The sequence below is a fragment of the Anomaloglossus baeobatrachus genome, chromosome 4, assembly GCF_048569485.1.
Source record: "Anomaloglossus baeobatrachus isolate aAnoBae1 chromosome 4, aAnoBae1.hap1, whole genome shotgun sequence".
Taxonomy (NCBI): Eukaryota; Metazoa; Chordata; class Amphibia; order Anura; family Aromobatidae; genus Anomaloglossus; species Anomaloglossus baeobatrachus.
In genome coordinates, this window is record NC_134356.1 from 301,966,766 (window position 1) to 301,990,581 (window position 23,816).

Below are 23,816 nucleotides of genomic sequence, written 5' to 3' on the forward strand. Positions count from 1 at the left end.
TTTGCACTAGTGTGACTATAGCAAAGTCCAATAGCCACGTTTAGGATGCCACTAGGTACACTGAGTGTTTGCTAGTATAATGGCTTAGTTATAATGAGTTGTAGTGTGCAATGCAGGCAGAGGTGCTGCAAATGTCTTTGCACTAGTGTGACTATAGCAAAGTCCAATAGCCACGTTTAGGATGCCACTAGGTACACTGAGTGTTTGCTAGTATAATGGCTTAGTTATAATGAGTTGTAGTGTGCAATGCAGGCAGAGGTGCTGCAAATGTCTTTGCACTAGTTGGACTATAGCAAAGTCCAATAGCCACGTTTAGGATGCCACTAGGTACACTGAGTGTTTGCTAGTATAATGGCTTAGTTATAATGAGTTGTAGTGTGCAATGCAGGCAGAGGTGCTGCAAATGTCTTTGCACTAGTGGGACTATAGCATAGTCCAATAGCCACGTTTAGGATGCCACTAGGTACACTGAGTGTTTGCTAGTATAATGGCTTAGTTATAATGAGTTGTAGTGTACAATGCAGGCAGAAGTGCTGCAAATGTCTTTGCACTAGTGGGACTATAGCAAAGTCCAATAGCCATGTTTAGGATGCCACTAGGTACACTGAGTGTTTGCTAGTATAATGGCTTAGTTATAATGAGTTGTAGTGTGCAATGCAGGCAGAGGTGCTGCAAATGTCTTTGCACTAGTGTGACTATAGCAAAGTCCAATAGCCACGTTTAGGATGCCACTAGGTACACTGAGTGTTTGCTAGTATAATGGCTTAGTTATAATGAGTTGTAGTGTGCAATGCAGGCAGAGGTGCTGCAAATGTCTTTGCACTAGTGTGACTATAGCAAAGTCCAATAGCCACGTTTAGGATACCACTAGGTACACTGAGTGTTTGCTAGTATAATGGCTTAGTTATAATGAGTTGGAGTGTGCAATGCAGGCAGAGGTGCTGCAAATGTCTTTGCACTAGTGTGACTATAGCAAAGTCCAATTGCCACGTTTAGGATGCCACTAGGTACACTGAGTGTTTGCTAGTATAATGGCTTAGTTATAATGAGTTGGAGTGTGCAATGCAGGCAGAGGTGCTGCAAATGTCTTTGCACTAGTGTGACTAGACAAATTTCCAATAGCCACGTTTAGGATGCCACTAGGTACACTGAGTGTTTGCTATTATAATGGCTTAGTTATAATGAGTTGGAGTGTGCAATGCAGGTAGAGGTGCTGCAAATGTCTTTGCACTAGTGTGACTATAGCAAAGTCCAATAGCCACGTTTAGGATGCCACTAGGTACACTGAGTGTTTGCTAGTATAATGGCTTAGTTATAATGAGTTGTAGTGTGCAATGCAGGCAGAGGTGCTGCAAATGTCTTTGCACTAGTGTGACTATAGCAAAGTCCAATAGCCACGTTTAGGATGCCACTAGGTACACTGAGTGTTTGCTAGTATAATGGCTTAGTTATAATGAGTTGGAGTGTGCAATGCAGGCAGAGGTGCTGCAAATGTCTTTGCACTAGTGTGACTAGACAAATGTCCAATAGCCACGTTTAGGATGCCACTAGGTACACTGAGTGTTTGCTAGTATAATGGCTTAGTTATAATGAGTTGGAGTGTGCAATGCAGGTAGAGGTGCTGCAAATGTCTTTGCACTAGTGTGACTATAGCAAAGTCCAATAGCCACGTTTAGGATGCCACTAGGTACACTGAGTGTTTGCTAGTATAATGGCTTAGTTATAATGAGTTGGAGTGTGCAATGCAGGCAGAGGTGCTGCAAATGTCTTTGCACTAGTGTGACTAGACAAATGTCCAATTGCCACGTTTAGGATGCCACTGGGTACACTGAGTGTTTGCTAGTATAATGGCTTAGTTATAATGAGTTGGAGTGTGCAGAGGACAGGAGGGTACAGTGCCAGGATTGTGGGGCTCTGGGTAGAGGAATGGAAGCCTGCCTTTCTATTCCCTCCTAATAGGGAAATGCAGGGAGGAAATCCCTGACCTTGGCTACACAGACGCTGTCGCTGTTTTCAGGACCTGTCACCTATGGCTCTGACCCTGCCGGTTTGAGCCCTTAAAAGGACTGCTAGAAAGTGCTCTCCCTAAGCTGTCCAGCGCTGTGTATGGAGCGCATACAGCTGTATCGGCTATAGGACTCAGGAGGACGGAGCTGCGACAGTGATGTCTGACACCAAAGACGCAGAAGAGATAATGGCGTCCTGGAGGAAAATGTCCGGTTTTATAATGCATGGACATGTGACATGGACATCCTATCACACATGCCGTTGCTTCTCTGGCTAAAAGTCCACTTAGCTGTGTGTGTGTCTGGGATTGGCTGACATGCTGGTCCGCCCCACTACACGCGCGCGCTTAGGGAAGGAAGACAAGGAAAAAAAAAAAAAATGGCGATCGCCATTATAGAAACAGCAGTGATCTGAAGGCGCTGTTCACGCACACTATACACTGAATCGTCATAATAGTGTGATTCACAGAGTGACTTACACTATTACAGCGGAAACCAAGCTAGGAATTAGCTGGTTTTTTGCTGCTAGAACCGTTCTCGAACGTTTCTAGAACTATCGAGCTTTTGCAAAAAGCTCGAGTTCTAGTTCGATCTAGAACAGGCCCCAAAATCACTCGAGCCTAGAACTGGAGAACCTCGAACCGCGAACCGCGCTCAACTCTAGTCAGAAGGGTATTGCGACCCCTGCAACAGCAAGGATTCTGGTACAGAATGGTAGTTCTGACCATAGGCATCATCAGGACTTGATTGGATCAGGTCTGGATGATGTTAACCTGATGCTATTTTTTATATGCGGTGATCATTAGAGATCACAGCATAAAGAGGTTTGGGAGAGGGAGTGCGCTCCTTCTCACTCCCCTCCACATCACAGGGGAGCCGAGAGTTTTCATGATCTCTGGGTCTGCCATATACGATGGCCTGTCAGACCTAGCCAGAAGCAAGGTCTAACATGCGATCTGCCAATCTGACACTAACAATATAATGCATTGTCACGCTAGTGTACAGCAATGCACTAGCATGGCCATCTAATCACTTATACAACATGGTAAATGGCATAAAAAAATAAATAAAAACAATTCTTAATCTGCAGTTCATTTATTTATTCTTCCTCCCAAAGATCTCAGTAAGGCTCAACATTTATCTTGCGCTCTACGCTGAGTGCTTACACTGGGGTTTACATGTAACTCACTGAAATATGTGATTTAGATTAAACCCCTGACAGAAGATTCCCTATAATAAGTCATGTCAAGTTATTTTTCCACTGTGGTTCCCTGGGATCCAGTGGTGTCTGTTTTTTCAGTGGTGAATTAAAGTACAGTCAACTAGTTTTGTGCACTTCTGAAAAGGACACTACTGAGCAGAGGCCAGATGGAGTCCTGAGTAACTCTGCTACTTAATTATAGTGAATGGATTGCTCAGAGGGGTCATCTGAATTATGTTATTGGGAGATTTAGATGCCAACCCTGATGTAAGTGCTCAATGTAGAGCACAGGATAAATCTGATCTAAAATGTTATGTAAAATGTTCTCAATTAAAGCTTCAACTCAATTCACAAAAACAAGTCCCCACTCAGGTCTGTGCTATCAGTGGAAATATAGCGAGTGAATGCATTACTAGAACCACCAACAGTACGTGAATGTATCATTAGTACTACTATCAGTGCATTGAGGCATCAACAGAACCACTACCAGTTGATAAACATGTCATCAGAAATATCATCAGTACATTAATTACCAAAACCACCATCAGTACATGAATACACCACCAGAAGCACCATCAGTACAAGAATACAGCACCTGAACAACAAATGTCATGCAGTGACTACCAAGATTTTGTCATGAATAAAGGTAACCCCCAGCAAGCGTCGCAATAAACGGTACACTGGGAACACAATACAACAGTGGGCCCTGGCACTAGGGAGATGGGAGCGGGGTCTGTTGTGAATGTCATCCGAGTGGATGCTAGTGTAGAGATCCCTCTGGTGGCCAGGAATGGTAATGAAGCTGAGTTTGAATCTGTGATTCAAACAGGTGATGGCATTAATTGGGAATCCAGATAATCCTATTGCAGATCAGCTAGTCTATTTAGGAGAGCATTTTGTGCTTGGTGGCCACCGGTGATAAATGTTCCTGCCTGCTTCTGAAGATGGTTGGGAGTTTTCCCTTCTGTTTCTCCCGTTTATTCGGTGCCCGAATCTACTCCAGATAAGTTTATTGTTTTTGTGTTTAATTGCTGGATTAGCACTTAAGAGTGTTTCTGCTTCTTCCATTTGGTTCTGTGTTTGGTTTCTTGTATGTGAGGATCTGTCTTTCTGCTGTTGTGAGCAGGGCAGTTCCTCCAGCAAGAAAGAGAGCTTGCTCCCTGTTTATGTATGGTGTATTTGCACTTTAGAATATTATTTGTTCTGTGATTTTTGTTTCTTCCCATTATATCTGCAGTTCTGTTGAAAGTGTCTGGCACAAGAGTACCTGATATAGTGGGGGAGAGACCCAGTGGTCTCAGATCTTTTTTCCTATCAGGAGATTGGTATTTTTTGCAGGGTTTTTTGCTGGCCGCAATCAGTTATCTGTCCTGTTCTATCTAGTCGGGCCTCACCTTTGCTGATCTATATCTTCTATCTGTGTATTGTGTTTTCTTACATCCCCATTGTTTACATGTTGGGGTCTTGCTATTCCTTTGGGGTCTCCTCCGAGGCAAGTTAGAATTCCTCATTTCTAGCTTTGAGGTGTAGCTAGCTTCTCCGGCAGGGGCGACGTGTCTAGGTGTGTTAGGAACATCCCACTGCTACTTCAAGTGTTGTCCAATAGATAGGGGATTGCGGTCAGCTTAGTTTCCAATTACTCTTGTGGTTTTGTTTTTTCCTGATTAACCCCTTCACGACCTTGGACGGATCTATCCGTCAAGTATCGTGTCCCGTTAAGCCCCGCCCCCTTCCGCGGGCATGCGGCGGCGGTCGGCACACATATCAGCTGTTTTCAACAGCTGACATGTGTGCCTGCATGTTGCGAGTGGAATCGCTTCCACTCGCAACATTTAACCCCTTAAATCTCGCTGCCAAATTCTGGCAGCGAGATCTATATGCGCGCGGCCATGTTTTTTACTTACCAGAGCCCCCACCGGAAGTCACGTGAGTGATCACGTGACGTTCGGTGGTTGCCATCGAAGCACAGGGTCATGTGATGACACCTGCAGCTACGAAGTTTCACTTTCGTTTTTCCTCGGCACAGTGCAGAGGGAAACCGGAAGTGACTGAATCTGCTGTTTACAGCTGTATAGCTGTGATCAGCAGATAGATAATAGCGATCAGCTTGCTGATCGCTATAGCCCCCTAGGGGGACTAGTAAAATAAAAAAAGTTAAAAAAAAGTTTAAAAAAAAAAAAACCTAAAAGTTCAAATCACCCCCCTTTCACCCCATTGAAAATTAAGGGGTTAAAAAATAAATAAATATACACATACTTGGTATCGCCGCATTCAGAAATGCCCAATCTATCAAAATATAAAATCAATTAATCTGATTGGTAAACAGCGTAGTGGCAAAAAAATTCCAAACGCCAAAATTACGTCTTTTGGTCGCCGCATGTTTTACGCAAAATGCAATAACAGGCGATCAAAACGTAGCATCTGCACAAAAATGGTACCATTAGAAATGACAGCTTGAGATGCAAAAAATAAGCCATCACTAAGCCGTAGATCCCAAAAAATGAAAACGCTTTCGGAAAATGGTGCAAAACGTGCGCCACTTTTATTGAACAAACTTGGGAATTTTTTTAACCCCTTACATACAAGTAAACATATACATGTTTGGTGTCTACAACCTCGCACCAACCTGAGGCATCACATACATACATCAGTTTTACCATATAATGAACACGGTGAATAAAACATCCCAAAAAGTATTGTGCGATCACACTTTTTTTGCAGTTTTTCCACACTTGGAAATTCTTTGCTGTTTTCCAGTACAATATATGGTAAAACCTATGGTTTCATTTAAAAGTACAACTTGTCCCCGCAAAAAACAAGCCCTCATATGGCAAGATTGATGGAATAATAAAAAAGTTACGGCTCTCGGAAGAAAAGGAGCAAAAATCAAAAACGCAAAAAACGGAAAGCGCCCAGGGGCTGAAGGGGTTAATGGAATTTTTCGGGATTGTCCACGGTTACCAGATCCTAACAGGGGTCACCTACTGCACTCACCTGTGGCTATTTCATTCCCTCTCTAACATCTTTATCACATGCCTAGGCCCCTCGCTTGCCCTCAACTCATCCTGGCTAGTGATAAGGCCAGCGAAAGCAATAATTTCACCACTGCAATAGCCAACACAAAGGTAGGAAGACAGACAGGGTCAAATAGACACAAAAGGAAAACACTCCAAGCAACTACTATGCAACTAACACCACAGCTGCAATGTTTATGAAAATTCAGTTTCTTCCAGAGACTGACTCCTTCCAAAATGGACATCTTAGAAATGGTTATTCTATAACCAGCATCAGATGTTGAGACACATGACAATAGAAAAGGGAAGTGGTCACAAAGAGCTGCAACTGGGATTAAGGCTCCAAAGAATAGCCAGAGAGAAAAAAGTCCTTAACCCCTACAGCAACGAATTGAAGCATCCATCTAAACATAAGATAGAGACCTGAAGATAATAGGTTGCTATGACTTTCTGGTCCCAGACTCACCAGATAATCCCCAGAGCATGGCACACTCATGATAGTCCCCTTCTACGAGGGCCTCTGGACCCTCAGAATTGGGCTTGTTTGGATGAGACGCATAGAATGAAATTACTAATCTACTGATGGTCCCTTCAGATTGCGGTATGTATATATATGGCATATAGTTTCTTTCGGGTCTCAACTCCTCCTGTGAACCAAGTACTGGAGAGAACTGTGAACAAAGCTAGAATCCACATTTCTTGCCACCTGAAACACCAAGTCCCTATCAACAATAACTGAAGGTGGCAGTAAAGGTGAAAGCTCTACAGATGTGATATACCTTTTCAGCAATGACCTGGAAAAACGTGTATTTTAAGTGTTGGGGTAGCTGAAACTGAAAGGTCACAGTGTTAATGACGGCAATCATCTTATGCGGATGAACCTAGGACCCAGTTTCCGACTTGATATTAGTAGTGGACAACCATATGTAATCATTCACACACAGATCCAGACCTGATGTACATCTTTTGTCAGCCATGCGTTTGTATCTATCCCCTATAGTCCTAAGTTTGTTCAGTACTCCATGTCAAATTGAAGAGAGCAAGAAGGAAAATTGTTCCTCTCCAGAAACCCTCGAAGACCATTCCCTATTGAATTCAAGAGGTTAGTGTGTAACCCGTTGGCACCAAAAAAGCGTAACTTATCAGTGGATTCATTGTGATGGTTATTAACGCAAACTCAGTGAAGGGTGGGAAAGATTACCAATTTTCCTGGACACAAACACCTTAGGTAAGTCTCCAAACTTTGATTTAAGCGTTCACCCTACCTGTTGGATTTGGGATGGAACACTGAGGAAAAACACAGATGTACCCCAGATGAGAACAAAACATTCTCCAAAATTTAGAAACAAAATGGAGCCCCCGATCTGTCACCATATTGGAGAAAACCTCGTACAGCTTCATGATGTCAGAAATAAACACATGGGCTAATGTTTTTTGCATTAGGGAGAGCAGGCAAATCAATGAAGTGTACTATTTTACTGAAACTATCCACCACTACTAAGATCACCACTTTACCAGTGGACAATGGAAGGTCAGTAAAAAAGTCCATAGACACATGAGTCCATGGTCTGTTAGGTATAGTCAAAGGTTGGAGAGTCTCAACAGAGACAGAGGAATATGTGGGGTCAGACATTACAGGTTGACACAAATTCCACTACGTCCTTTTGCAACCTAGGCCACCAAAAACCACTAGAAAGGAAGTTAAATGTTGCTTTATTATCTGGGCGTCCTGTTTAGACCGAGTTATGATGCTCCTTTAAAATTTATAGGGACAACTGTAAGGGTACAAATAATTTTCTGAGGTTTAAGAAGCTGGGGCATCATCCTAAGCCTTCAGCATGTTACCCTCGATATCAGAACATAGGACGGATGACAGTGTTATCACCAAAGAGCTGGTTTTGGCACTACAGGTGGCAGAACCCACCATCACCCACCTTATTTCTTTTACCAAAGATCCAAAAAAATGCCAATACCCCTCCAGGGAGACCTCTTATCTCTGGACGGGGGAATTTTCTTCAAAAAATCAATCGTTGGATTGATTCGGTATTACAACCTTTGGTAGAGTGCCTGCTTCATACATTAAGGATACAGGGAATTCTTGAAGAAGGTGGATGGGTTGGATGCTGGTGGAAAAACGCTGTTGGTCACAGGAGACGTTGAGTCTTTATATACCAACATAGTCCACAGAGATGGTCTCCATGCTACAAATTTTTTAAGCACTACAACCAATCCGCCCCAAATTCAATGATCTTGTGTTGCGTCTACTGGAGTTCTCTCTCACACATAATTTTTTCATTTTCAAGGGGTCCTTTTACCTACAGGTCCAGGGTACTGCAATAGGGGCTTCTTTTGCCTGCTCATATGCTAACCTATTCCTGGGGCTGTGAGAGAGGGACCTTTTCCTGTTGGATCGGGAGTCGATGGACTGCGTCTTTTTTTGGGTGCGGTATATCGATGACATCTTCTTAGTCTGGCAGGGGTCATTGAATGATCTACATAGATTTATGCAACAGGTAATCTCCAATGGATGCAACATTCACATCACCTACCAGTGGTCTGATCGACAGGACAAGTTCCTTGATGCCCTTATTAAAAAAGATGGAAATAACATACTCCAAACAGATCTCTATCCTAAGCCGACATCCATCAACACACTTCTGCATGCCTCTTCGGCACATCCCAAATTCATGATCCACTCTATTGGTACGGAGAAGTTCCTTCATTTACGGAGGATTTTCCCAACAGAATCAGACTTTGAAAAACAAGCAGCGGATCTGGTCACTAGGTTCAGGGAACGTGGCTACAGCAGGAGAATGATCAAAATGATCAAAAGGGTCTATCACTGTGCCAAATATTCCCAAAGAGATACACTGTTGTATTCCAATACGACTCCTGGACCTTCTGATCAGATCTGATTTATTACAAACTATAATTCTGAATTTAATACCGTTAGGGGTTGCCTAGAGAGGACTTATTGGCTGATCCCGTATTAAGGAAGGTACTGCCTAGTAAACCAAAAATGACAAAAATGATCTGGTGGGGGGGGGGCTGGAGGCACATAGATCTGGTGGGGGGGTTGGAGGCATAAAGATCTGGTGGGGGGCTGGAGGCATACAGATCTGGTGGGGGAGCTGGAGGCATACAGATCTGGTGGGGCAGCTGGAGGCATACAGATATGGTGGGGGAGCTGGAGGCATACAGATCTGGTGGGGGAGCTGGAGGCATACAGATCTGGTGGGGGAGCTGGAGGCATACAGATCTGGTGGGGAGGCTGGGGGCATACAGATCTGGTGGGGTGCTAGGGGTGTACAGATCTGGTGGGGGGCTGGAAGCATACAGATCTGGTGGGGGGCTGGGGGCGTACAGATCTGGTGGGGGGCTGAGGGTGTACAGATCTGGTGGAGGGTCTGGAAGCATACAGTTCTGGTGGGAGTGCTGGGGGCATACAGATCTGGTGGGGGGCTTGGCGCATACAGATCTGGTGGGGGGGCTGGGGGCATACAGATCTAGTGGGGAGCTGGGGGCATACAGATCTGATGGGGGGCTGGGGGCATACAGATCTGGTGGGGGGGCTGGGGGTATACAGATCTAGTGGGGGGGCTGCTGGGGGTATTCACCATAACATTAAAATTCTTATCTTTATGTTTGAAGCCTGAAATGTGGGAAAATATGTATGTGTATATACATGTACAGTATGTATGTGTGTGTTTGTATATATCCTTCCATGTCAAGGATTAAATCAGGTTTCCTTATGACTAGAGATGAGCCTCCCCCAGCGTTCAAGTTCGGTTCATCGAACGGAAGCTTTGTTTGACGAACGTTCAACGAACCGTTCGACAAACCACTCGAACCCCATTGAAAACAATGACAGGCAAACACAAACACGTAAAAACACATAGAAAACTCCTTCAAAAGGTGTCGAAAAGGTGACAAACAACTCCCAAGACACCACAAACAGATGGGAAAGTGACAAGGAAATATACTCAAGCAAAAACAAAACAGCTGGATGAGGAAAAAGAGGAGGAGACACAGATATAGGCATGTCATGCCCTTCTAAAATCATGTAAAACACAGCAAGGGGACTCCAAGCAGTCTTCCTTTTTTCCAAAAATTGGCCCACACACACCACTTCAGTGGCATCACTTGTGCCCTAGTTGCAAACTGGACATGTTGATTTGCATCAAGCACATTAAAAAATACGCCAGCCTTAACTGTCTCCAGGATGACACCAGTGTAGGTAGCAAAGTCCTTGCTGAACCATGACTTGTTCATCTTGGATCATTTTTAAAAACACAGCAAGGAGGCTCCAAGCAGAGTCTCCCTTTTTTCCAAAAATTGGGCCACACACACCACTTCAGTGGCATCAGTTGTCCCCCAGTTGCAAACTTGACAGGTTGATTTGCATCACGAACATTCCAAAATACGCCAGCCTTTACTCTCCCCAGGATGACACGGGTAGTAAAATAAAGAGTAAGCCTGGCTCAACCGTGTGGGACAGTGCTCTGAAGTAAAATTTAGCCAATATAGAATAGAGAAACTTCGGCACACGTGGAAGAATAGAGGAAAATTTGCTTGAATTAAATTCTTTATTTTGTGAAAAAAAGGGGTAACAAAAGAACGTCCCTCATACCACCGACGTTTCGGCGTGTAGCCTTTATCTGGGTGATAGGGATCTAGCAAAGACAATAACGATGAAGAGAAAACACTGAAAAATACGTTTCGTGTTGAATCAAAGAGGCTCTCCTTTGCGCTGGGGGGACTGTGTGAAAGGCCCTATCGATCCACCAGGATCACTATTCTTGTGAGATGCCAAATAAAAGGATATAATATCCCTGTATGTAGGACAATGAATAAGGATATGGTAAATCCTTGTGGTATATATTTTGTGGAGCACTAAAGGGTTTTGGCACGCGTTATGTCCCTTATTTGCAAAGTTGTACAGTTGTACAGTCTGTACAACTTTGCAAATAAGGGACATAACGCATGCATGTTGATTCAACACGAAACGTATTTTTCAGTGTTTTCTCTTCATCGTTATTGTCTTTGCTAGATCCCTATCACCCAGATAAAGGCTACACGCCGAAACGTCGGTGGTATGAGGGACGTTCTTTTGTTACCCCTTTTTTTCACAAAATAAAGACATTAAATTCAAGCACATTTTCCTCTATTCTTCCACGTGTGCCGAAGTTTCTCTATTCTACAGGGGTAGTAAAGTCCTTGCGGATCCATGATTTGTTCATCTTGATGAACGTGAGTCTGTCCACATTGTCACTGGACGGACGCATGCGCTTATCTGTCAGCACACACCCAGCAGCACTAAAGACACGTTCAGAGACAACGCTGGCTGCGGGACACGACAAGATCTTCAAGGTGTAAGTGGCGAGCTCAGGTCATTTTTCAAGATTTGAAGCTCAAAATGAGCAAGGCTCCAGTTGCAAAGTCATGGCATCGATGTTCATTTGGAGATACTCCTGTATCATCCTCTCCAGCCGTTGACTATGTGTCAGACTTCTTGTCTCTTGTGGCCTTGCATTGGATGGTCTAAAAAAATTATGAAATGATTCCATAAAATTGCTGTTACCAGCACCAGATATGGTGTTGCTGGTACGGTTTGACTGATAATGACGACAGAGTCCCATGCTTGGCAAGTTACAACTGCGACATTCACTCCGTGCACCACTGGTGTTTGGTGGAAAGCCGAGCTAAGATTGAGTAACAGCTCCTGCTGATACTCCTGCATATGTGCGTCCCTTTCTATGGCTGGAATTATTTCACCAAATTTGGACTTGTACCAGGGATCTAATAGTGTGGCAACCCAGTAGTCATCATTACTTCTAATTCGGACAATCCGAGGGTCATGTTGTAGGTAGTGCAGCAAGAAGGCGCTCATGAGTCTTACGCATCCATGTGGACCAAGTCCTTGCTGTGTTTGTGGCGGCGAGGTGATAACCGTGCTTCCTTTTTCTGACATCTCCTCCCAACCTCGTTCAACCGAAATTTGACCAAGGTCTCCCTCATCTGCTGAGTCTTCCATGCCCATCGACAGTTCGTCCTCCATTTCTTCCTGGTCTCCTGCACCTTCAGCAAAAAAGGGCAACCAGTCCAGTTAGCCCAGGCCAACACATCTAATGCACAAACAGGATGCAGACAAGCCTCTCAACATGATGGACACTTCACAGGTGCAAGGTAAATTGCACACTAGTGGCGCGCATAGGGCACTGTTCACACTTGTATGCGCATGGTGTCCAGCCAGCAACCTATTACCACGCCCTTACTATTAGATTAGGCGGGTTACTCGGACACTACTCACTGCAGCACGTAAGGGACAGAAATTCCACTATGCACGGCCGTATTAAGAGGCCCGGCTGCACCCCGCATAATCAAAGTGCAAAAAAATACATATAAAATATATGTGAGGTATTAGTTTGTAAATTGGCCAATGTACGTAAGCCCACAATCCTCATCACGGATCCTCACGCTTGCGGGTCCCTACACTGATAAATATCAAAAATAGCAACAAGAAGAGGAGATAAAAACTCCCCCAAAAATGTATTATAAAATGTACTCACAGCAAAAAAGGGCAACCAGTCCAGTTAGCCCAGGCCAACACATCTAATGCATAAACAGGATGCAGACAAGCCTCTCAACATGATGGACACTTCACAGGTGCAAGGTAAATTGCACACTAGTGGCGCGCATAGGGCACTGTTCACACTTGTATGCGCATGGTGTCCAGCCAGCAACCTATTACCACGCCCTTACTATTAGATTAGGCGGGTTACTCGGACACTAATCACTGCAGCACGTAAGGGACAGAAATTCCACTATGCACTGCCGTATTAAGAGGCCCGGCTGCACCCCGCATAATCAAAGTGCAAAAAAATACATAGAAAATATATGTGAGGTATTAGTTTGTAAATTGGCCAATGTACGTAAGCCCACAATCCTCATCACGGATCCTCACGCTTGCGGTCCCTACACTGATAAATATCAAATATAGCAACAAGAAGAGGAGATAAAAACTCCCCCATTCACCATGCGCATACAAGTGTGAACAGTGCCCTATGCGCGCCACTAGTGTGCAATTTACCTTGCACCTGTGAAGTGTCCATCATGTTGAGAGGCTTGTCTGCATCCTGTTTGTGCATTAGGTGTGTTGGCCTGGGCTAACTGGACTGGTTGCCCTTTTTTGCTGTGAGTACATTGTATAATACATTTTTGGGGGAGTTTTTATCTCCTCTTCTTGTTGCTATTTTTGATATTTATCTCCTGCACCTTCCTCAACAGTTTGGCTGCTACCATGCACCCTTGTTAATCCCTCTCCCCCACCGTCCCATGCCTGCCGCCTTGGTGATGCTGAACGTCTGGACCTTGTAGATGTTGGTATCCCTTCCGCATATGAATCCTCCTGTAGTTCCTCCCCTTCCTGTTGTCCCACCCCCTGACTCCGAATAGTGTTTAGCGTGTGTTCCAGCATGTAAATGACTGGAATTGTCATGCTGATAATGGCATTGTCAGCGCTAATCATATTCGTCGCCATGTCGAAACTGTTCAAAAGGGTGCATAGGTCCTTGATCTGAGACCACTCCATCAGCGTGATCTGCCCCAACTCTGCATCTCGTTGGCCCAGGCTATACGTCATAACGTATTGCACCAAAGCTCGGCGGTGCTGCCACAGTCGCTGTAACATGTGGAGAGTTGAATTCCAGTGTGTCGGCACATCGCATTTCAGGTGAACCGGCAGGCCGAAAGACTTCTGGAGCGATGCAAGTCGGTCAGCTGCGCCGGTTGAACGGCAGAAGTGAGCAGAGAGTGACCGTGCCCTGTGCAGAAGCCCATCTAGGCCGGGATAGTAGGTTAAAAATTGCTGGACAACAAGGTTCAACACGTGAGCCATACAAGGCACGTGTGTCACCTTGCCCCGGCGTAGGGCCGCACCCAGGTTTGCAGCATTGTCGCACATGGCCTTCCCTGGCTGCAGGTTGAGTGGAGACAACCATTTACTAAACGCGCTCTCCAGAGCTGACCACAACTCCTCAGCTGTGAGACTCTTATTTCCCAGACATTTCAACGTAAAGACCGCCCGATGCCATTGAGCTTTGCTTCCAGCATAGTAAGGAGGTGTGCGGGATTCCTTGTGCACAGTTAAAACACAGGTGACCTGACCAGGCAGGCTTGGGGCGGAGGTGGAGGACCCAGACGAGGTTGAGGAGTCAGAAGCAGTGGAGGAACCTCCACATACAGAGGATTGACGCACAAGTCGTGGGGATGGCAAGACTTGTACAGCAGACCCTTCATCTCGCACCAGAGTTACCCAGTGCCCAGTCAGCGACATATAATGCCCCTGTCCATGCTTACTGGTCCAAGTATCGGTGGTGAAATGCACCCTGTCACACACAGAGTTTCTCAAGGAAGCGGTGATGTTGTGTGCAACATGCTGGTGTAGCGCAGGCACACCTTTCTTGGAGAAGTAATGGCGACTGGGCATCTGGTACTGGGGCACTGCGACGGACATAAGGTCTCAAAAATTCTCTGTGTCCACCAGGTGGAAAGGCAGCATTTCTGTAGCCAACAGCTTGCAGAGGGTGAAAGTCAACCTCTTAGCTTTGTCATGGCTCGGAGGAAATGGCCTTTTAATTATCCACATTTGAGGGACCGAGATCTGGCTGCAGTGCGGAGACAGTGTGGAGTAGGGTGTCCCTGCAAAACTGCTGGTCTGTGAGGAAAGTGGAGGCGGAGACATGATATTGGACAGTAGAGAGCTGAATTTTTTTTTTCCACATTCGGAGACATGATATTGCCTTCATCCAAAGTTGGTGCTCTTGATGTCTGAGAGAGCTCTACAACTGCACCTATTTCCCCTCCCAAAACAACTGATGATGACCTGTCAAGCAAACTGCCTGTTGCGGTTAAAGAGGTGGAAGGTCTGCGTTGAAAAACATGTGTGACAGCTGTCCCCACAGTCATAGAGGATGAAGAGCGGGCGGATGCAGTTGAAGGAGCAGCAGGTGGTTGGCCCCCTCCGCTAGGCCGCATTGTAGCACAGTGAGCTTCCCACTGGGACTTATGCTTGTTCTTCATGTGACGGTTCATGGATGAAGTGGTCAAACTAGTGAGTTTTTGGCCTCTACTTACAGATTGGTGACAAAGCCTACAGATCACATGAGTTGGGTGATACTTTGCAAAGTCAAAAAAGGACCAGGCAATGCAACTATTAGAGCCCATGCGACCTGCAGAGCCACCCCAACTTGTGCTCAGAGGCAGAGTTGTGGCTGAGAATGCAGTTGTTGACGTGCTTCCTGTACTCTGTCTTTGTCCAGGAAGGCGCAAGCTAACCTCGCCAGTCTCATCCTCCTCGACCACCTCTGCTGACCTCCTCGAGTGCCTGACTGTGGGTTGACAGTAAGTGGGATCTAGAGCTTCATCATCAACCGTTGTGTTTGCACTCCCCTCGCTCTCAGACCTAACCTCTTCCTGCCCTGACTGAATATTTAAGTTGTCATTCCAATCAGGTATCTGAGTCTCATCGTCACCACTATGTTCCTCATTGTCTCCACCAACAGGTGTTACAGTTTGTGAATGAGGGTCTACATTATGCTCAGAAACTTGGTCATCAGGGCCTGAATCAGACTCACAAAGCTTCTGGCCTTCACTGCAGACAATTTCCTGGTCTGTACTCACTGTAGCTTGGGAGCAGACCTCTGATTCCCAGCCTATAGTGTGACTGAACAGATCTGCAAACTAACCCATCTCTGTTACACCATACTCTGCAGGGCGGGTGGAGACTTGAGAGCTGGGAGAAAGCAAGTGCGATTGGAGTGTCAACTCAGAGGACTGTTGTTTTTTGGATGTTGAAGTTGAGGTGGAGGAGAGGTCACTTGTTGGAGCACTTGAGATCCATTCAAGCATGTTCTTTTTTTGTGCATCATCTACCTTTGTTACAGTAGTTCGGTTCCGTAAAAAAGGGAGCACATCAGATTGTCCACGGAAAGTAGTAGACATCTTACTTTTGCTTGAAGATGGCCTTTCTTTAGCAGATGTTACAGTAGCTTTACCACCTCCCCATGGACACAAACTTTTTTTCCCTTTCCAACACGCCTGTTCCCCTTTCCATCTGCATCTGTTCTTTTGCCACTCATTTTGTTTGTGACCAGATTGGACACTTAAAATGTTGTAGCAAAAATGGAGAGGTGGTGTACAATGCAAAGGTGGTCTAGCTTTATTGACAGCTGACTAACCAACACTGACTATCCCTGACAATGCAACTATGGCCCTAAAACTGGCAGCACTGTTTTCTATAAAAATTGCGTAGCAAAAATGGGCAGATGTGTAGACTGTAGAGGTGGTGTACCTTGCTTGGTACCAGAGGAATACTAAGTTAGTATCCCAGACACTTTTAGTATGCCACTAAGTGTCAGCACTGTTTGCTATAAAAATTGCGTAGCAAAAATGGGCAGGTGTGTAGAATGCAGAGGTGGTGTACCTTGCTTGGCACCAGAGGAACACTAAGTTAGTATCCAAGACACTTTTAGTATGCCACTAAGTGTCAGCACTGTTTGCTATAAAAATTGCGTAGCAAAAATGGGCAGGTGTGTACAATACAGAGGTGGTGTACCTTGCTTGGCACCAGAGGAACACTAAGGCGGACTTTGCACGTTGCCACATCGCAAGCCGATGCTGTGATGTCGCACGTGATAGTCCCCGCCCCCGTCGCAGGTACAAAATCTTGTGATAGCTGGCGTAGCGAAAATTATCGCTACACCAGCTTCACATGCACTCACCTGCCCTGCGACCGTCGCTATGGCCGGCAACCTGCCTCCTTCCTAAGGGGCGGGTCGTGCGGCGTCACAGCGACGTCACACGGCAGGCGGCCAATAGCAGCGGAGGGGTGGAGATGAGCAGGATGTAAACATCCTGCCCACCTCCTTCCTTCCATATAGCCACCGGCGGCAGGTAAGGAGATGTTCCTCGCTCCTGCGGCTTCATACACAGCGATGTGTGCTGCCGCAGGAATGAGGAACAGCATCGTACCTGTCGCGGCAGCGTAATTATGAAAAAGTCGGAGCCTGCAACGATGATACGATAACGACGCTTTTGTGCTCGTTAATCGTATCATCTAGGATTTACACACAACGATGTCGAAAGTGACGCCGGATGTGCGTCACTTTCGATTTGACCCCACCGACATCGCACGTGCGTTGTTGCAACGTGCAAAGCCGCCCTAAGTTAGTATCCCAGACACTTTTATTATGCCACTAAGTGTCAGTACTGTTTGCTATAAAAATTGCGTAGCAAAAATGGACAGGTGTGTAGAATGCAGAGGTGGTGTACCTTGCTTGGCACCAGAGGAACACTAAGTTAGTATCCCAGACACTTTTAGTATGCCACTAAGTGTCAGTACTGTTTGCTATAAAAATTGCGTAGCAAAAATAGACAGGTGTGTAGAATGCAGAGGTGGTGTACCTTGCTTGGCACCAGAGGAACACTAAGTTAGTATCCCAGACACTTTTAGTATGCCACTAAGTGTTAGCACTGTTTGCTATTAAAATTGCGTAGCAAAAATGGGCAGGTGTGTAGAATGCAGAGGTGCTGTGGATAGCAGGACAGCAAAGGAAGCCTCAGTTTCTATCCCAGCCAATGAAAAAATGCAGCAAGGAATTTCCTGAGCTGATGTAGCCAGACGCTGTTATCTAAAGCCCTGCACAGCGTTGGCACGGACCTGCCTAGCAACAATGCCTATGAACAGCTGTACTGCAGCCCTGAAAAGGGCTGAAATTACAAGTAGTCCCTAATCCCTAAGGCTTCTGCCACACTCACGTGAAATTCACGCACGTGCCGAGAGACACGTATTTTCCCTGCGTGTTGCGTGCAGGTAAGTACGTGTCTCTGGTACGTGCGTGACACGTGTGTTCTACGTGTGCTATCCGCGATAGCACACGTAGAATCGGTAATTATTATACTCACCTGGTCCTTCCTGCTGTCCGCGCTGCTGTCCGTGGTGCTGATCCTCGGTCTCCAGCCCTCCCGTCTCCCCGCTGCTGCTGCTGCCAGGCAGTGAAGTGAATATTCAATGAGAATAATGAGCGGCGGTCGGCAGCAAGAGGCAGCAGCGGCAGAGACAGGAGGGCAGGAGAAGGTGAGTTAATGTTTTGTTTTTTTTTCACTGACATGTTTGTTTTCTCCGGCGCGTGTCACACGGGACCGCATCCACACTACACCCGTGTGGTACGGGTGCGGGCCGTGTGACACCCGTGCTGCCGGAGAAAACACTGACATGTCAGCGCTTTCAAAATCGCACACACGTACAAACGCACACGGACACACGTTCCGTGTGGTTTTACGTGTGTGTGCCTGCTACCATAGGGTAGCATTGCTTAACGTGTCTCCGTGCCGCCGGTACGTGAAAAAAATGCCAAACATGTACCGGAGGCACGGATGTGTGGCGCTAGCCTAAAGTGGTGTGTATATTGCGCTGTATGTTTATAGCGCACACAGCAGCAGAAGCGGGAGCAGGAGCGGTGCCTGTCACCCACCCGCAGCAGAGAGATAATGGCGGCGACGGGGAAAATGGCCGGATCTTATAGAGCAAAGACATGTGACATGCACAGCCTATGACACATGCCCTTGCTTGTCTGGCAAAAATCCACTTTGCTGTGTGTGTATGTGATTTGCTGACAGCCTGGCCCGCCCCACTGTATGCGCGGTTAGAAAAAAAAAATGGCGATCGGAATTATCTTAGCACTCAGCAGCAGCACTGATCTAAACCCCGTCCCCCCCGCACACTATACGCTGAATTTTGATAATATCATGATTCACAGTGACTCACACTATTACAGTGAGAAGGTAGCTAGTTACTACCCTGTTTCCCCGAAAATAAGATATATATGTCTTATTTTCAGGGGGTGTCTTATTCTTGAGGAGACATGGTTGGGGTAAGTTTACCCCCCACAATAAGCAGACCCCCCTTCCCAGGATCATCATACTTACCAGCCCCAGGCGTCTGTATGGCTCCCAGATCTTCCTGTGATCTCCCAGCAGGTATGCTGCATGCCTCCCTTGCGTCTGGCTGACACACATACCTCAGATCACACAAACACACATACATATATCAGATAGCATGCACTCATTTAGACACACACACACACACACACACACACACACCCCTTTCAAATCATTGCTCCCGGTGATCTCCCAGTAGCTGTGCTCTCCTGCATCTGGCCGACACTCACATCAGACAGCATACACACACACACACACACACACCCCTTTCAAATCATTCCTCCCTGTGCTTTCTGTCAGCGCTCCCAGCAGCTGTGCTGCACGCTGTCCTCCTGCCGACACGCACAAATCAGATCGTATACACGCACACATCCGATCGCATACACGCACACATCCAATCGCATACACTCACACACACTCACGATATCGCACGTACCACTACAATCGCGCGCGTACACACTCACAACATCTGGAGATGTCACATGCTTCCGGCCATGTGATCAAGGTCCTGGAAAATCACAGCACAATATCACCGCCGAGAAGCAAGCAATATCACTGGATGGGGTGAGTGTGTGTATGCGATCTGTAGTCTGTGTGTGTGTGTCTGTGTGTGTGTGTGAGATCTTATGTGTGTGTATGTGTGTCTGTGTGTGAGATCTGATGTGTGTGTGTGTGTTCCGCTGCAGGACCATGATGCGCTCACCTGCTCCTGGTCGGCGTCTGGTGAGCATGATCGGGCGTCTTCTCTCTTCTTTCTTTAGTGGGTCTCCGCTGTCTATAATGAAGTGTCCTGCAGTGTCTTTAACTTTTTCACCGCTGCATGACACTTCATTAATGACCGTAGCTATGTCTTATTTTCAGGGATGTCTTATATTAAAGCATCCCTGAAAACTCCTGCTATGTCTTATTTTTGGGGGACATCTTATTTTTGGGGAAACACGGTAGCTACGCTTTTTGTTGATCGAACCGTTCTCGAACGTAACTCAAACTTCCGAACTTTTACCAAATCGTTCAAGTTCGTCGAACGACTCAAACACCCCCCCAAAACCACTCAAACATGAAATTGGCGAACCTCGAACCTCGCTCATCTCTACTTATGACCATGTCTTGTATAGGTTGAGTAATTATATGTGTAGTTCATCTATCGGATATACATATATGTGTTGAGAAATGTTCACACATGACCTGTGTGTTCGCCATTGTGCTGCTATGTTTCTTTTGCTGTATATGTATAATTATAGATTTTTTGTATTAATATATAGTTGTAAATTTTTTGTTTTAATATATGATAAGGAATAGCACATGCAGTATGGGATTCGATCTGGGTGTTGCCGTTCTGTACTGAGCATTAAGTGGTGTTTATCTGACACGCTACTTGTCCTTTAGTGGCTGCATGATGTATATTCATTGGTGTATCCTGGATAGTGCACATTGGTATGCGCATGCGCCATAGGCTGTCCGCTGCCTGTCCGTCATGCTGTGTCTCTTCCGGTCAGGTAGTCCTGGGTCATGTGTACCTGGGATCAGCTGGCTGGTGATGCGGCGGCTGGCTGGGCATCGGAAGTTGACCATGGCAGCATGCGTGTCATTACAGCGATGTGTGCTGATTGGTGATATGTTATATACAAACCTCCCGCTATGTCTGAGAAACCACGCCTCCTGACGAAGGTAACCTCTGTGTTACCAAAACAGCCGTCGGGTGGACCAGTGGTGCCCGCTTTCTTAATTGTGTACCCAGCGCCTGACCCATTTTGTAAGTAATTCAGGATAATTCTTGATCCTTTGTATAGAAATCTACACTTTAGTTCCCTAGTTTTTTATATCAGTGTACATAGAACAACAGGGTATTATGGTATTTAATGGGTCTTCTTAATTAGTGGCTGGTGACACCTTGTGGCCTATGTAAGAATTACATCACTCACTATTAATTATCTGTACATGCTTATTGTATAGGCCGGGTCCAGGGTCTCTGTGGGGTTTTGATTTTAACATCTGTGTTTTGTTGTATCTTTCTCCACTTAATCTTGTGTCTCTATTTTGAAAACAATACATTTTTGCATATTCATAATTGGGCTTTTGATCGTTTTCCTTCACTAGTTCCTTAATCAATATCAGAATATGCAGCAAAGACAACAACCCCCTCATGTAAAATAGAGAGAGTCATTCGAGTTACCTCCCCCAGAAACAACTCTAGGAGAAAGCGTCAGGTTTGATATTTTTCACTGTGGAATGAAAGGTTACGACAAAGTTAAACCTGGTAAAAAATAAGGACCACCCAACTTGTTTAGGTTAAGATGTTTAGTAGATTCGAGATACAGAAGATTTTTAGGATCGGTATTCACATTAAAAGATTGAACTGCTGCCTCTAAGAAATTATGCGATTCCTCAAATGACAGTTTAATGGCCAAACGGTACCATTTGCCAATATGGTTGCTCCTTTTAGCCGGCAACAACAATTTTTTTTAGAAAAAGGCTCATGAGTGCATCTTACTAGGAGACAACCCTTGAGATAACACCACCCCAATCCCCACATTGGACATATTAACCTCAGTAATAAGACAACGGGTTAGACAAGCAAAGGTGCTGTAGCAAAGCATTTCTTCAGGAAGAGAATGCCAAGAGAGTGATGTTGGACCACCTCGAAAAGTCCATATCTTTCTTGGTCATATCTTTGAGGAGTTTGAAAATTGACAAGAAGTTCAGGATGAACTTCCTGTAATAATTAGCAAACACGAGAAAGCATTGTATTGCTTTCAGATTTTTAGGAGAACAGAACTGTATGGACCTTATCTGGATCCATATGGAGACCAGCAGATGGCACCAAGAATCCCCAAAATTGTAAAAGCTTGAGTGCTCTACACTTTATTATGTAGCCTTGATTACGTTTCTCCTCCAGAAACTCCATCCTCCAATTTTCCTCAGGATATTGTGGTTTCTATGGTATCCTCAGAATTGGAAGCAGAGATCCATAAAGCTCCTTCCAGTTCTACAGGGTCCAAATTATTTATTTCAGTGTACCTGAGATTATGTTTGCTGCAGGAATTTCATGACTCCATGTTGAGTAAGCACCTTTGGGTCACAGCTACCCAGAAAGCTATTACTAAAGTCTTTTGGTGGACATCCATGGATAATGATATTAAAGTTTTTGTATCCTTTTGTGAAAGTCTGTAATAGCTGGTCAGCTGGGGAATTGGCTCCAGTGCCAATTCCATAAAGACCGTGGACTCATCTGTCCATGGATTTCATTACTGATTTGCTTTTGTCTGGAGGGAAAACTGGGATTTGAGTGGTAGTCATCAGAATTAATAAACAAGACTACTTTGTTTTGTTATCAGGCTTACCAAATGTAAAACCGCTTTCAAAGATGTCTATCAATCATATAGTAAGATTGCATGGAATCCCTCTGAACATTGTATCGGATAAGGGGGTGCAATTTGTCTCCAAAGTTTGGAGAGCGTTTTGTAAAAAATTGGGGATTGATTTGTCATTTTCCTCTACTTATCACCATGAAATAAATGGTCAGATAGAGAGGATAAATCAGTCGTTGGAGCAAATCAGTTTCATTGCGACTCAGCAGGATGACTGGTCCTCATTTTTACCATTTGCATAGTTTACCACTTGCATAGTCCTTAACAGTTGGATCAATTAGTCCACTGGAACCTCGCCTTTCTTTTGCAATTATGGTTTCACCCCATTTTGGTGAATTTTCTAGGATGAGTTCTGGGTGTCCTGGACTAGAGGTAGCTATACAGAAACTCAGATATATCTCGAGGAAGGTTCAAAAGAATATTGGAGTCTCTCAACTTTGTCAAAAAACAGAGGGCCAATAGGAAGCATTTGGCAGGCCCTGTATTCAAAGTAGGAGATAAGATTTGATTATCTTCCAAAAATATTAAGCTGAAGGTGCCATCCATGAAGTTGATTCCTAAATTCATTGGCCCATACGAGATTCTGGAAGTGGTCAATCCGGTTGCCTTTAGATTGAAGCTTCCTCAGTATCTTTGTATCTTTAACGGTTTTCACAAATGCCTGTAAAAATAGTTTGTCCCTTCAACATTTTCTGCCTCATCCCTGCGTTCTCCTGTTTCTGTTCCAGGGCTATGGGGTACTCGGTCGCGGGCAATGTATTGCTGGGTAGATGTCACTGGGTGGCCGTTGCCCGGTTACGTGACCCTTGGGTTGCTTTTAAAAGAGGGAATATTTACAGTGGATTTGAAATAAAGGTTTTTGTCGTGATGTCACTTGCGGGTTGTGGCTATTTAGTGGAGCCGCCACTGCACAGTTCTCACTACTGGGGCTGGTGTTAGTGGCAGCCTGGATGTTGGGCCCTCCGCAAGTAGGGCCAGGCCCCAGGGGATAGATGATGTTGTTGGGTGTGGAAAGAAGGTAGGCCACACAAGGGATTGCAGTGTAACTGCTTCCTTTACTCACAGTAATTTTGGTAGCTGGTAACCCGAGGAAGGCTGGTCTTGACCGCTGGTCCCCTTAGTCCCAGTGTCGGGGTGGTGACCTGGTGACTTTTTTCCCCTACAACTGTCTCTGGTTGGTTTTTTACAATCTGGGGTCCCCTCCTCGTAGTCTCTCAGTCTCAGTCCA